Genomic DNA, 15210 nt, shown 5'->3' with positions numbered 1-15210 from the left:
ATCCCAGCAAGTGGATAAAGCGACATCTGTGCGTAGAAACATGCACTACATGAAACGCTGACGGCTGCGGCGTGCACGCTGCGACCCGGAAGTTGCATATGTGCAGGAGCACCGCACGCGTGCAGAATTTCTGGCCGGCCCTGCTATAGACAGACAAAGCTCATTTCTCTCTGACGGGTGAGGGGAAACAGAGAAATGCCGAATGTGGGGATCTTCACCTCCAGTCGCAGTGCATGAAGTTCCTGCGTATGGTGAACGTGTCGCAGTATGGTGTGGCTTTACCGCTACGTTCATCACTGGTCCATTCATTTTTGAACTGGTTGGCACTCAGTGATCAAAGACCTGAAGTGCAACTGCCAGCGCTACTGCGATATGCTTCACCAGCATGTCATACCCGCCCTATAGGAGAAAGACGCATTAACATCAAAAGTTTTCATACAAGTTGGGACCCCACAGCACATCCCGTCAAGTTCACCTGCTCCTTCGAAACATGGAAACTATCGAATTATGAGCCGGTCGTTTCCAAATGTTTGGCCGGCATGGTCACCTAATCTCACTCCCTGTGACTGCTGGTTGTGGGGCTACCTAAAAACAGGGTTTACCAGGAGAACATTCACATATGTGCTGATCTGAGGCGTAGCAAATCAAGAGATATGTCCAGCATAGTGAGATGCTTCGATCTGCTATGCAGAATGCAGTCCTGCGCTTTCAGAGTCTTCAGGACACAGGTGGGGGCTATATTGAGCCCCTTTTGTCGCAGTAATGGTACCAGTATATAATGGTATGACGTACCGTAGCAGCATAATAAAATTGTTTCAACTTAATTTATTCTCAATTATTTCTCTTCCCCATGTCCTTGAAATTAATGTTACCAAATTTGGTAATTAGTTTGTGTGTTGTAACGTCTCCAATAGGGACAGTTTAATTATAACCCCCCGGTATGTAGATGTAGATAGATCGGCAATACATTAGTCTGTTGCAACATTCGTTTTATTGGTATGCATTGACGGATACAGTAAAACACGAAGAATAAGCAGCACGTATTCCAGCAGCGACTGAGCAGCGCTGCTGCGTCGCCGTGGGTAACGAAATGGTGCAGGGCGCCACTAAGGGCAGGCGCATATTGGGACGCAGATGAAGAGCGGGGCAGGTCAGCACAGCGCAGGTTTTTGAAATTCACGGGTGTAGATGCCACAGCGTAAACTGAGGGGCAGGGCGAGGGTAGAGCAGGGGAGCACAGTGCTGCATGCGGGACAGAGTTTACAGCGCGAACGCCTCGCAGCTGACGACCGGCATGTAAACAACTTGCTCTCTCGGTGTGGACACGACAATGGAAACAGCTCCCAATACGCGCACACACGATGTCACCAAGAAATTCCTTCACTGCGCTGCGCTAAGCTGCAATGCCCGTCGTCGGCTACGTCCCAATAAGCACCTGGCCTTAAGTCACTGCTGCAGTACTGTTTATTCTTCGAATTTTACTGCCTCCGTTAATATAATGAATATCGCTATAGACTAAGTTTGAACGGCTATTTCGAATGGGCACGTAAAACTCCACTGTAAAAAGTAATTTTGCTCATCAGTATTTGTGTGGGCTGGCTCCAGCTAGACAATCCATTAACGAAATTGCAAATACCTGCCAAATCGCAAGAGAAGGTGCATGTAATAAATATATGAGTATATTGCTCAGGAGGCATCCTTGCACATATACGACGAAAAAGGTTTGTATCACCTCGGTTCCGAGAATTCCGGAACATGAAGAGAAAACTGGAATAGAGATCAACATGAACATCATTTCCGCCCTTTTTAATGCTCATGAAAACCACACATTCTATGTCGTACCACCTTACAGCCAGACCTTCAGAGGCGACGGTCCAGATTGCTGTACACACCGGTACCTCTAAAACCCAGTAGAACGTCCTCTTGCATTCATGCATGCCTGTATTCGTGGTGGCATACAAATACAAGTACATCAAGGCACAGTTAGCGCAGATTGTCCCACTTCTCAACGGCGATTCGGCGTAGGTCCCTCAGAGGTTGGTGGGTCACATCATCTATAAACAGCCCTTTTCAATCTATCCTAGACATGTTCGATTTCGTTCGTGTCCGGACAACATGCTTCCCAATCCAATCGTGCGATGTCGCTATCCTGAACGAAATCATTCACAAGATGTACACGATGAGGACGTGAATTGTCGTCCACGAAGACGAATGCCTCGCCAATATGCTCCCAATATGGTTGCATTATCGATCGGAGGATGACCTTCACTTATCGTTCAGCCGTTACGGCGCCTTCCATGACCACCAGCGGCGTACGTCGGCCCCACACAATAAAATGGAAATGTCGTGTGGCTAGGGCCTCCCGTCGGGTAGACCGTTCACCTTCCACACGACATTTCCATTTTATTATGTGGGGCCGACGTACGCCGCTGGTGGTCGCTAACCCAAAACATCAGGACACTTCCACCTTGCTACACTCGCTGGACAGTGAGTCTAAGACGTTCAGCCTAACCGGGTTCCCTCAAAACACGTCTCCAACGATTGTTAAACGATGGTTAAAGGCATACGCGACACCTATCGGTGAAGAGAACGTGATGACAATCCTGAGCGGCCTATTCAGCATGTTGTTGGGTCCATCTGTACCGCCCAGCATTGTGTCGTGGTTGCAAAGATGGATCTCGCCGTGGACGTCGGAAGTTGAACATCATGCAGCCGACTACGCACAGTTTGAGCTGAAACATGACGTCCTGTGGCTGCAAGAAAAGCATTATTCAACATGGTGGCGTTGCTGTCAGGGTTCCTTCGGGCGATAATTCGTAGGTAGCGGTCATACACTGCAGTAGTAGCCCTTGGGCAGCCTAAGCGAGACATATCATCGACAGTTCCTGTCTCTCTGTATCTCCTCCACGTCCAAACAACATCGCTTACAGAATGAGATTTTCACTCTGCAGCGGAGTGTGCGATAATATGACTCTTCCTGGCAGATTAAAACTGTGTGTAAAACTGTATCCTTTCTTCCAGGAGTGCTAGTTCTGCAACGTTCGCAGGAGAGCTTCTGTGAAGTTTGGAAAGTAGGAGACGAGATACTGGCGGAAGTAAAGCTGAGGTTGGGGAGTGAGGCGTGCTTGGGTAGCTCAGATGGTGGAGCACTTGCCCGTGAAAGACAAAGGTTCCGAGCGAGTCTCGGTCAGACACACAGTTTTAATCTGCTAGGAAGTTTCAACACCGCTTTGATTCACTCCGAGAAGCGTGGACACTCCCCTTGTTGTGATCCCTTCCTGACACCAAGTAACAATTCGGCTATCAACCATGCCTAGATGGTCAATACCGCAGTTCAAACTACTGACAACACGAGCCATGTACATCCTTCTTGATGGAATGACTGGAACTGATCGGCTGTCGGAACCCCTCCGTCAAATAGGCGCTGCTCATGCATGGTTGTTTACACCTTTGGGCGGGTTTAGCGACATCTCTAAACAGTGAAAGGGACTGTGTCTTGACTGTGGAGTCAACGTCTATCTTCAGGTATCTGGGGAGTGATGCAACACTTTTTTTAACATATATACATACACTGAAGCACCAAAGACACTGGTACAGTCTTGCGTCATCAAATACAGAGATATGTAAATTGGCAGAATACTGCGCTGCGGTCGGCAGCGCCAATGTAAGATAACAAGTGCTTGGCGCAGTTGTTAGATCGGTTACTGCTGGTGCAACGGCATGTTATAAAGATTTGAGTTATTTTGTACGTGGTGTTACAGTCGGCACACGAGCGATGAAGTGGGGATGTTCCCACACGATCTTTTCATGCGTGTACAGTGAATATCAGAAATCCGGTAAAACATCAAATCTCCGCAATCGCTGCGGCCGGAAAAATATCCTGCAAGAACAGGGTTCGACGACGACTGAAGGGAATCGTTAAACGTGACAGAAGTGCAGCCCTTGCGCTAATCGCTGGATATTTCAGTGCTGAGTCAGCAACAAGTGTCTGCGTGCGAACGATACAACGACACGTCATCGATATGGGCTTTCATAGCCTAAGGCCCACTCTTGTTCCCTTGCTGACTGCACGACACAATGCTTTACGCCTCGCTTGGACCCTGCAACACCGACATTACACTGTTGATGACTGGAAACATGACGCCTGGTCGGAGGAGTATCGTTTCAGATTGTATCGCGCGGATCGATGTGTACGGGTATGGAGTCAGCCTCATGAATTCATGGACCCAGCATGTTGGCAGGGGATTGTTCAAGCTGGTGGAGGCTCTGTAATGGTGTGGGGGTTCTGCAGTTGGAGTGATACGGGACCCCTGATACGTGTAGATACGATTCTGAGAGATGACACATGTGTAAGCAACCTGTCTGATCACCTGCATCCAATCATGTCCTTTGTGGATCACGACGGACTTCGGCAATACCAGCAAGACAACGCGACACCCCACACGTCCATAATTACTACAGAGTGGCTCCAGCGTTCATCAAACTCCCCAGACATGAACATTATTGAGCATTTCTGGGATTCTTTGCAACGTGCTGTGCACATGAGATCTCCACCCCGTCGCACTCTTATGGATTTATGGACTGCCCTTTAGGACTCATGGCGTTATTTCCCTCCAGCACTACTTCAGACATTAGTCGAGTCCATGCCACGTCGTGTTTCGGCACTTCTGCTTGCTCACTGGGGCCATACACGATATTAGGGAGGTTTAACACTTCAGTACATACATACGTATATATATAGTCGACGGATTATTACCAAATGTACTACACGTATCACTTAACCACTTACAGTCATAAGAAAACCGCTGTGAGAGTTGGAAGCACATACCTATCATGCTGTCATGAGGCGGCGGGGGAGGGAGGGGGCGGTGGAAAATATAGTTCATGACGTGGGAATTTGCATATTTTATTGGTTCAGTACTTGAGAATGAGGGTACCTATTGACTTACGACAAGCGATACACATAATTTCATGTTTTTAAGATTCAGTGCCGCATCGGACATGACGTTTTAATTTATTATTTCTTTACTACTATCTGTAATCACGATTAGTTTGGCAGACTGTATTCTAATATAACCCTGAATGTACATGCAGAATTATATCATTGTGTCACACATAGTTCAGGATATATGACGTCATAAACAGTGAGATTCGTGATAAACTGCCACATCTTGTATGACGTTTAAATGTATTACGTGTCTGTTACTAAATTTATTCACGACAAATTTTGCGTGAAGAATCCCATTTTGCGGTTGGTATTCACCTACATCACTGAACGTACCACCAACATTAAGACACAGTTTTCAGGAGATATGACATCATAGAGATTGAGCTGTCTGAAAATGAAACAATAGAACGAAATTCACTGTAGATAGAAGTGTTAAATGTACGTGAAAGTGGATAAAGCCCCTCCAAAACGCCTGGATGATTTCAGCCAAACGTCGTACACATACCACTTACTATCTGGAAGGAAATACTGTTGGGGCAAGAAATTAGCAATATGCTATTGAGCCGGTGCTGATAACTTTGGCACAACAGGAGCGGGGGGGGGGGGGGAGGAAGAGAAGAAATGGACAGAGACGGAGAAGCAGGAGATGGACAAAGATATGAGGTAGGAGGAGCTGGACACAATGAGAGCGGACAGATAAAGGTACGTGGAGGAGATGGACAGAGTAGTGGGAGGGGGGGGGGGTAGAGGGCAGGGAAGGGGATGGACAGAGAGCGTGGGTGGAGGTGGGAGAGAAGATGGGCTAATGTAATAAATACATACCCTGGCTACTCCGCGTACTCAGCTAGTAATAAATATTTTTCGAGATTCCAGCACAGAGTAATTCGAATAAAACGTTTCATATACCTTGTGCATATTTTAGTTGGTTGCAGAGACAGATGGTTACGGTGATACGTTTTTTTATGTTTCCGTATTCGTACTTCAGTTGTTATAGTAATGACGGTGCACCTTACCTGCATAAGAATTCCTCTAAATAGTTTAACCTGTAGAGAATTATTTGATTCCATGTAGCCACGGAAGCATCCTAATAGACTGACTCTACTTACATGCGCGGATCAAGTAGTCAATTGTTACAGTGATTAATCGAATTTGATGATGGGACCTACACGAACAGAAAGGGCGAAATCCCCAGACCCATGCAGGAAAGCAATTTGACTCGATAACTGGAATGTACTTTGCACCTAAATTTTACTGCTATTTAAGATAAGAAATATAAAATGAATTCGGAAGAAAAGAGTGAACTAGTACTGGTTATTAGGCTTCGCACTGTAACATAAATTGAGCTTAAGGAAACGTTACTAAATGTACAACATATGATATTTAGAAAGGAGATGTAGCTATTGCAACTACCACAGTTTAAGAGGACTGGAACACAGTAACTTCAACATGCACAACTTTATTTCACAGCATCCGACAACATGGGTACGCTCCACCTACACACACGTACTGTACGGGCCAGCAGGGCCTTCCCTTTGCTGACTGGCAACAGGTGTAATTGTCTCTCCTCATTCCCCGACATTCTCCGTACCCTCGTCTGTCTCAAGGGGAATGACCAGCTAGACATTTAATAATAATCAAGACACTTCCAGACAAATTAAAAATGTGTACCACACCGAGACCTGAATCTGGATCCTTGGCTGTGTCAGAAATTTTCAGAACAGATCACACTACACCATTATGGAAATAACCGACAGAAAACGATAACTGTAACTAGGAAAAAATATTTGCTCGCTTAACAATTAACATGATCTAATTGCCGTTCTCTCTCTTTCGTTTAGGAAACAAACGAAAAATCGTTATACAGGTTTTAGATCCAATGAATAATTCATTCGCTAAACAATACATCACGTTTCAATTTAATTAAATTTTAATTTAACCTGAGGCGTTAAAATTTCATTAAATTTTCTATCCCTTTCGGTCGCAAGGCAATCTCGCTCAAACGAATAGACACGTTACTGACCACGGAGTTTATCGTCGTAAAATTATGGTCCTCAGGATGGAGGTGAGAAAGCACAAGCATTGCTAGCGCGCCAGAAAGAGATGAACAATTAACACTTACTCGTCCGTCATTCCCTGTTTTAATGATATCTGCTGCCTCGTCCGAGCTACTACAAACATCAGTAAGATGAAGCCCGTTGCTGGTGCCCTACCAAAAAGGCAATCACGGTTAGGAATGACAATCAGCAGTCGACAGCAAAGGCGAGATATTAATAAATAGCCGAAGGACTGTACCATACGGTTCGTACGCGAAATAATTTCAGTCTCACTACGAAATTCTGTGACATATACCATAAATAATATCTGGATGTCATTTACCAGACGAAAACCGCTCTTTCAAGTGTTTTGGATAAAAGATAACTATATCAATAAACATACAAGATGTTTCACACAAACTGTTCCTTATAACACCACGAAATTCCACATACCGGAGCAGTCGGCTTCGGGCTTAAAACAGTAAAGTCCTGATTTGTAAATATTAATTTAATTCGATACTACAAATAGAATTTCGAAGAGTGAAACGCCGTTGGCTTTGTCTCTTTCAGAACTAGGATATTAACGGCTGACATAAAAATACCATATCTCTGTAATCAATGCAGCCATCAAAAGGGAGGACTGTCTCACATCGTCTTGGTGACAACAGAATTAATTTCTTTGTGACTGAAGTTGGCGACAGCTCCAAAATCTCCAACCGTCAACTGCTAATATTTGTGCCAGGTGCTACCCTTGGTTCCCCACTGTACTTTACAGTGATCGTGCGCTAGTAGCTGCTGTTATCGTGGAGATATAAGTGTCTGTAGTTGCAGCCACCAATGTTATCTAGACATGTTTTGGCTTTTACACGTCGCTGAATTTTCTCAGGAATAAATCCAAGCTGGTTCTATAAGGATTTCGCGATTTTATGGAAGTTCTCTAGTGATAACGCTTGTTTTAGAATGTTCATGCCTGTTTTCGAAACTTCTAGAATAGTATTTGAGAACAGCACGTAAAGTATTGATCCAAGTCTCGGCAAAATATCGTAACATATCAGTAGTGCAACGTAGTAGATTAAGAGGAGCAGTTCATCGAAGAACTATATCTGCATGAAGACAGAAACGTACGTAAACAAAAGAATGGGAGTTTGAGTGAACTGTTTAGGACCGAAAACGATGTAGCTCAACAAAAAACTTATCAAATATAGAATATCGAACAAAGACAGGAGAAATAAACAAATCCGTCGGCACAGTGCTATTTCAGGCAGAAAGTGTAGTCTTCCCGATTGCATTTCTAAATACATAGAATTTTCGGTGCACTTCCGCGCAAATAAGCTTCTGAAGAATTTCGTAGAAGCGGAGATATTAACAGGAGGATTCCTACCACGAAGTCGACTCATTTCCATTAACTTAGCATTCAGCTTTAAAAGGTTCCAACGTTCGGTAAGATAAGAGGATAGTATGACCATAAATAAAGCACAAGAATAAAAACATTCCAAAGTTGCCTTCTTATTTGCAGCCGAAATTAAAGCAATAATGTAGGTTACAAAAATATATTATACAGTATTGACAAGGTAAAGGAAGATACAACCGCTATTTGACTGTATGACATACTTTATTACGCGATTCAAATCTATTAGGCTAATATCAAATATTAGAACAGGAGTAAGCGAATACACAATAACACCACAAAATAGATACGGTAGAAATATAATTAATGTATAGATTAGATGATTTGTTTACCTAGTTGCGAGTCGAAAATAATCTTCTGTTTTGTGAACCTGATGCTTCGTAATTAAAAGTGAGGACATTTTTTGCATAACTTATCAACATGAAACAGCTGTGAAATGAAATCTATGACCAAATCACAGGTTTAGACCTCGTTTCACTGTGACAAAACAATAACCAGCATAAATATGAGTAAATTTATCGTCAAAGATCGTCACAGAGGCGTAACAGTATGCACCATGTAATCTATGGTATATCAGGGAGCCAGGTAGGGAAACTAACAAGCTGGTTACATTATCTTTACAGTAGGTACAACATGCAAGTGTCCACATTATATGGCATCATCTCCACAGTGTGGATGTGATGATCGAGACATACGCCTTCGTAATGTAAGAGGCACAGAATTCAGCCATCTAAAATAGTTAACTATTTTATATATCGCCCATTATAAAAATAAATAATTACAATCATAATTAAGGATTACAATCACCTTAGACGGGAGCATGTTTGATGCAAGTTCCACTGTGTAAAACAAAGGCTCATTAAAAGTTATAGCCCTCTTTACACAATAGCTTTAAATATTATCATAAAAGGCCAAAGCATTCAAGAAAGCAACAGGGAAAGAAGGAGGGAAGAGGGAATTGTTGGCCACGATAAAGCGCTGACTAGAGTTAAGCAAAATAAATCAATGATAAGGAATAGAAAAGGGGTTGAGTATTGTGGATGGTGTAGGAAGAGGAAGGGTATGGTGCAGTAATCTGATTAAGTAAGGGGGAGGAGGGGAAATCTGATGTACATGATGTTCACAGTATTACCCGTATATACAACCTACATAGTAATATCACTTAAGCATGTGTTTAAAACGAAAGGCAATCCTCTTATTGTGTGACTGTTAAAAAATATAGTAAATGTACTAATAATTGAAAACATACAATATAAAGGAGAATTCCTTATTTATAAATGTAGTAACGTAGTAGGAATCGTCTGTAGCTCCATTATATTAAAGAGAATTAACTACAAAGGACATTCATCACCTTTTAAAAAAAATTCACACAAAAGTAATTTTTACATTATTTTAGAAAACTAGGCAAAAGTTTGGAAATAATATTTCATAGTTACTTATGTGAGATGACAGAACATCGAAAAAACTTTTATTTAACCATGGTGGAGCCCACATATATTTCTGAAGGTACAATTCAGTGGTTAAATAAGAAGAACTATACGAGATATACTGGAGTACAGCATAGAGCATTTCTATGGATGCTAAATAATGTCCATAAAACAAGAATTGTTTATAATAATTTTAAAGAGGCGAAGTTGGTGTGGGGAAGGGAGCTAAGGATAAATGGAAATCCACATGAGATAAAGGAAGGGAATTGCTGATTGAAGGGAAACTGGAGTGATGGAGTGAAGAAGAAGGGAACAGTTTCAAAAGCAGATATACACAGGGGGGGGGGGGGGGGGGCAAATGATAATTCTTTGTTGAAAATTGAATTGAGTGATATTTTCTAATACACATCTGAATAATTGTTTATTGTTATGATAACACTGATTAGTGTAATTTTTACGTCGGTATCCACATTATATATTCCAAAATAAAGAATGGTAGACAAATATCAACAGAATTCTGGAGTGACATGGAGAAAATTATTACACAAAAACGGTATAACACATAGACCAGAAATTGTATGTATATAACAATTTTCTTAAGCAATGAGGTACATACTAACTTTAGAACTGTTGCTTTCTAGTGATATTGGTCTTAGATTGTTACATAAATTTCAACATTTCAGAGTATGGGTACTCTCTTACCAGTATCTAATAAACTGATTAAAATTATGTGTGGTCTAGAAGAAAATGATGAATTTGCTATCTAATAACATTAATCTCAAGTTATCTATTTTTTTTTTAATCTTGCTTATCATTCAGTAACTTACCATGAGATTTTATTATTTCGCTATATAATTCAGCATCTTCAACTGTATTCATTTTCTTACTTTATGATACTGTGCGTAGAATCTTTAAAGCCTGATTAATAACTATCAGTTGTTGATTGCTGTGTCTAAGGTGCTAATAAATGCTCAACTGCTGCCTTCTGTTCTCCCAATATGTTCTTTGCACCTGTCGTTAAATACACGTCCTGTCTGCCCAATGTAATGTCTATCACAAATGTCACACACCAACTCACATATGCGTGATCTACTAGAAGGATCATTTTTATGTGTAGGATGCTTAAAGCTGTTACACAAATTCTTGTTTTTGAAGGAAGTTATCTGTGCATTGGTTTTGCCAAATGTACTTGCAACTTCATCTGAAATTGCACCAATGTAGGAGATGGAAGGGCATCTGTCCTTTTTTAATTTTCGTTCTTTGTTTGTGTAAAGTGATTTCCATCATATCATGATCATTAGCACCTCTAGCTGTGTTATCGGAGATATGTGTAATTATATCCGCTTATATTCGTTAGTAAATACATCATGCTGTACGATGTTTTCTATGAAACTTACTTCTGTATGACAATTTATTTAAAAGGTGATGATCGTTCTTTATGCTTCATTATTTTTAATATAATGAAGCTACTGACGGACTGTGCTACATTACTATATTTACAAAGGAAGAATTTCGTTATTGTTCCATGTTTTTCAATTTTTAGTACATTATTTGTTAACTGTCTTTGCCAGTGTTCTTCGTCGTGGGGGTCACGTAAATATTGACATTAATAAAAGTCTATAGGCAGATGACGTTGATGGTGGTGGTGATGGTGGTTGGAGAGGGGGGCACAGGAAGTAGAACGACGTCATATTCAGCACTACGCTCAATCCAGCGGCGCGGAAGTTGGTCGTTGTTTAGGTAATGATGAACATCGATGCTTCAATGAGGTGATACCCCGTCTTCTTGGAAGATGAAATTCTCGGAATCATCAGTCAATTTTGCAAACAACCACTACTGTAACATTTCAAAGTAGGAAGCACCCGTGACAGTGTTCTCACAGAAGAAAAAGACTCATACAAATTCGTCTGCGACACTGCCTAGAAACATTAACCTTCGGTGAATCTCCTACATGCATAACAGTTTCATGAGGATTTTCGTTGTCCAAAACCCTCACACTGCGGCCATTGATCTTTGCATATGAATGGAAGGTTTATAGGTAGCTGAATATCTGCTTGAGGCGAAATGTTCGTCTTGGCGTGCTTCCTGCATTGTGATGCGATACTGAAGGTGCCAGATATGATTGAAACGCCCGCTAAATCACGCAGGGCTAATAGGTAATTAGGATTGTGGAAAGGGCCAAGGGAGTTGCTGTCGGATTTATTTCACAATTATAATTTATTATCATTTAGTTTACAAATACACTTTCGAAAGAATTTGCTTCGAGGTTGAAGGCCTCCAAACAGATGCCTTAAAATCACTTCAATTTTGAAAACACATGACACACAGTTAACTTTACGAATAAGATAAATCGTATACATATATGAGATAAGCATGCGGAGCGGCTGAATGCCGCCGGATTAAATCTTCAAAATTCCAAATATACTATGATGATTACTGAAGGCAGAAGGCCACAATGTTTTAAGATGCTAACAGGGATGACGGCCCACAAGGTGCACAGAAAGAGATAAACGATCGCAATAAGATGGCTGAAGGCCGCAAGGCTCAATTCTGCAAATTAAGGAAATATATATTGCAACAATCGGTAAAAAAATACATTACGTTTAAAAATTTCCATTTTTCAACACCAACGGCGGAAAGCCCACAGTAACTTGTAAAATCCTTCGGAGGAAATTACAATAACATTTCAAGAGCAGAAGGCGAAAATGTTTGGACTTGAAGGAAACTCTGAGAACATGTTTCCAGGGCTGAAGGCCAACAACAAACCTTGCAATATTAAAAATATAAAATACAGTTAAATTACAACAGCGTTAACACTGCCAAAGGGATTATTAAGAGAACGGCACTCAGGAGTATCCAGTGGGTCGGTCTGCCCTCGTTCACCTAGGCGAGACAGGTGGTGAGTCCAAATACATTTAATTCGAGCGAACCCAACCAAGGGACAGTCACGGACCGACCGACCAACAGCTTGGTTGCCACGACGGAGTATACGAGAATTCTAGGCCTCAAACAAAATTACAAGTATCACTATCCCAAAACAAACTCGTACGGAAACCTGAGCTGCCAAAACTACACACCATGTTGAGCAGTAACAAAAGGTGATGAAAAGAACCTGCCTAAAAACTATGTTTGCGGCAGGTAACCAGAACACTAACGGCCACAAGGCAGAAAATTCCACTGGTTCACTTAACTACGAAACAAGATTTTACGGTTAACTTCACCCAAAATGAACACAGCCTGAATTTACGTTAGCGGCCAGGGCACGTAACCAGAACATTAACGGCCACAAGGCAGAAGATTCCGCTGGTTCACTTGACTATGGATAAATTAATTTGATGAATTCAACCTGACGGCGGCTATCTCGATCACTTCACTCGTTTCCAGAATGAGATTTTCACTCTGCAGCGGAGAGTGCGCTGATATGAAACTTCCTGGCAGATTAAAACTGTGTGCCGGACCGAGACTCGAACTCGGCACCCTTGCCGTTCGTGGGCAAGTGCTCTACCAACTGAGCTACCCAAGCACGACTCACGCCCCGTCCTCACAGCTTTACTTCTGCCAGTACCTCGTCTCCTACCTTCCAAACTTTACAGAAGCTCTCCCGCGAACCTTGCAGAACTAGCACTCCTGAAAGAAAGGATATTGCGGAGACATGGCTGAGCCACAGCCTGGGGGATGTTTCCAGAATGAGATTTTCACTCTGCAGCGGAGTGTGCGCTGATATGAAACTTCCTGGCAGATTAAAACTGTGTGCCGGACCGAGACTCGAACTCGGCACCCTTGCCTTTCGTGGGCAAGTGCTCTACCAACTGAGCTACCCAAGCACGACTCACGCCCCGTCCTCACAGCTTTACTTCTGCCAGTACCTCGTCTCCTACCTTCCAAACTTTACAGAAGCTGTCCCGCGAACCCTGCAGAACTAGCACTCCTGAAAGAAAGGATATTGCGGAGACATGGCTTAGCCACAGCCTGGGGGATGTTTCCAGAATGAGATTTTCACTCTGCAGCGGAGTGTGCGCTGATATGAAACTTCCTGGCAGATTAAAACTGTGTGCCGGACTGAGACTCGAACTCGGGACCTTTGCCTTTCGCGGGGAAGTGCTCTACCAACTGAGCTTCACTCGTTGTTGCTCACAGGAAAACCTCCACAACAGCAACGTCGGAACCAACAATGTAATGCTCAAAACCACTCAACCTTCACGTCCTGGGACGGCGAGTGACGGTGCTCTTACCGATCGGACAGCTCCAGACAGACTCCGACACTGCGCAGAGACCGCCAACGGGCCCAGCAGACCACGCCGCACGGAGGTGTCCTCGGACGAACCGACCGACCAACAATCCACCAAAAGTCAGGCCCGGCTTAACTGATGCGTGGTGGAAACGGTCGGGCGGGCGATGTCCACACAGGGCCCACTACTGCTCCAAACCGGCGATTGGCTGGCCCGGGCTACGCACCAGACGCGTTGCAACTGACTGCCAGGGCCCAACTCACGACCCGAACTGCCGCCGTGAACTCTCCTCCTCGCACGTTCCGACTGACTGCATGACACATGACAACCGGGAAATAATAGCAGCCGAGCAAAGATCCTGTCAGAGACGATAGACCGATACGCGCTACTAGCAACTCAGTAACGCCAGCAATTTAAACCAACGTGGTGAGATGGAAATACATTAAAACATACCAAATGGTGAGACGGCGAGCCATGCAGGGTTCAACGATCATCCGGTTTTAATTGTTACACTCTCTGCTGACCGTACGGTCTAAAATGGAACCAATGCCGCAAAATCTTCCACACCGTTTTCTGCGGTATGTCAAATTCGCTGCTTGCACGGGCCGTTGATTATTTTGGTCTGTTAACGTAACTGTCACTCACGCTCTCCCAGGTTGCATCTACATCTACATCTACATACATACGCAATGCACCATACGGTGCGTGGCGGAGGGTTCCTCGTACCACAACTACCATCTTCTCTCCCTCTTCCACTCTCAAAAAGAACGAGGGAAAAATGACTGCCTATATGCCTCTGTACGAGACCTAATCTCTCTTATCTTATCTTTGTGGTCTTTCCGTGAAATATAAGTTGGCGGCAGTAAAATTGTACTGCAGTCAGCCTCAAATGTCCCACTTCATATCGCTCTGCAATGTTACTCCTAAATACACTCCTGGAAATTGAAATAAGAACACCGTGAATTCATTGTCCCAGGAAGGGGAAACTTTATTGACACATTCCTGGGGTCAGATACATCACATGATCACACTGACAGAACCACAGGCACATAGACACAGGCAACAGAGCATGCACAATGTCGGCACTAGTACAGTGTATATCCACCTTTCGCAGCAATGCAGGCTGCTATTCTCCCATGGAGACGATCGTAGAGATGCTGGATGT

This window comes from Schistocerca nitens, chromosome 2 (genome assembly GCF_023898315.1).
Source record: "Schistocerca nitens isolate TAMUIC-IGC-003100 chromosome 2, iqSchNite1.1, whole genome shotgun sequence".
Classification (NCBI taxonomy): domain Eukaryota; kingdom Metazoa; phylum Arthropoda; class Insecta; order Orthoptera; family Acrididae; genus Schistocerca; species Schistocerca nitens.
The sequence above is the reverse complement of the archived record's forward strand: the minus strand, read 5'-3'. Positions refer to the sequence as shown.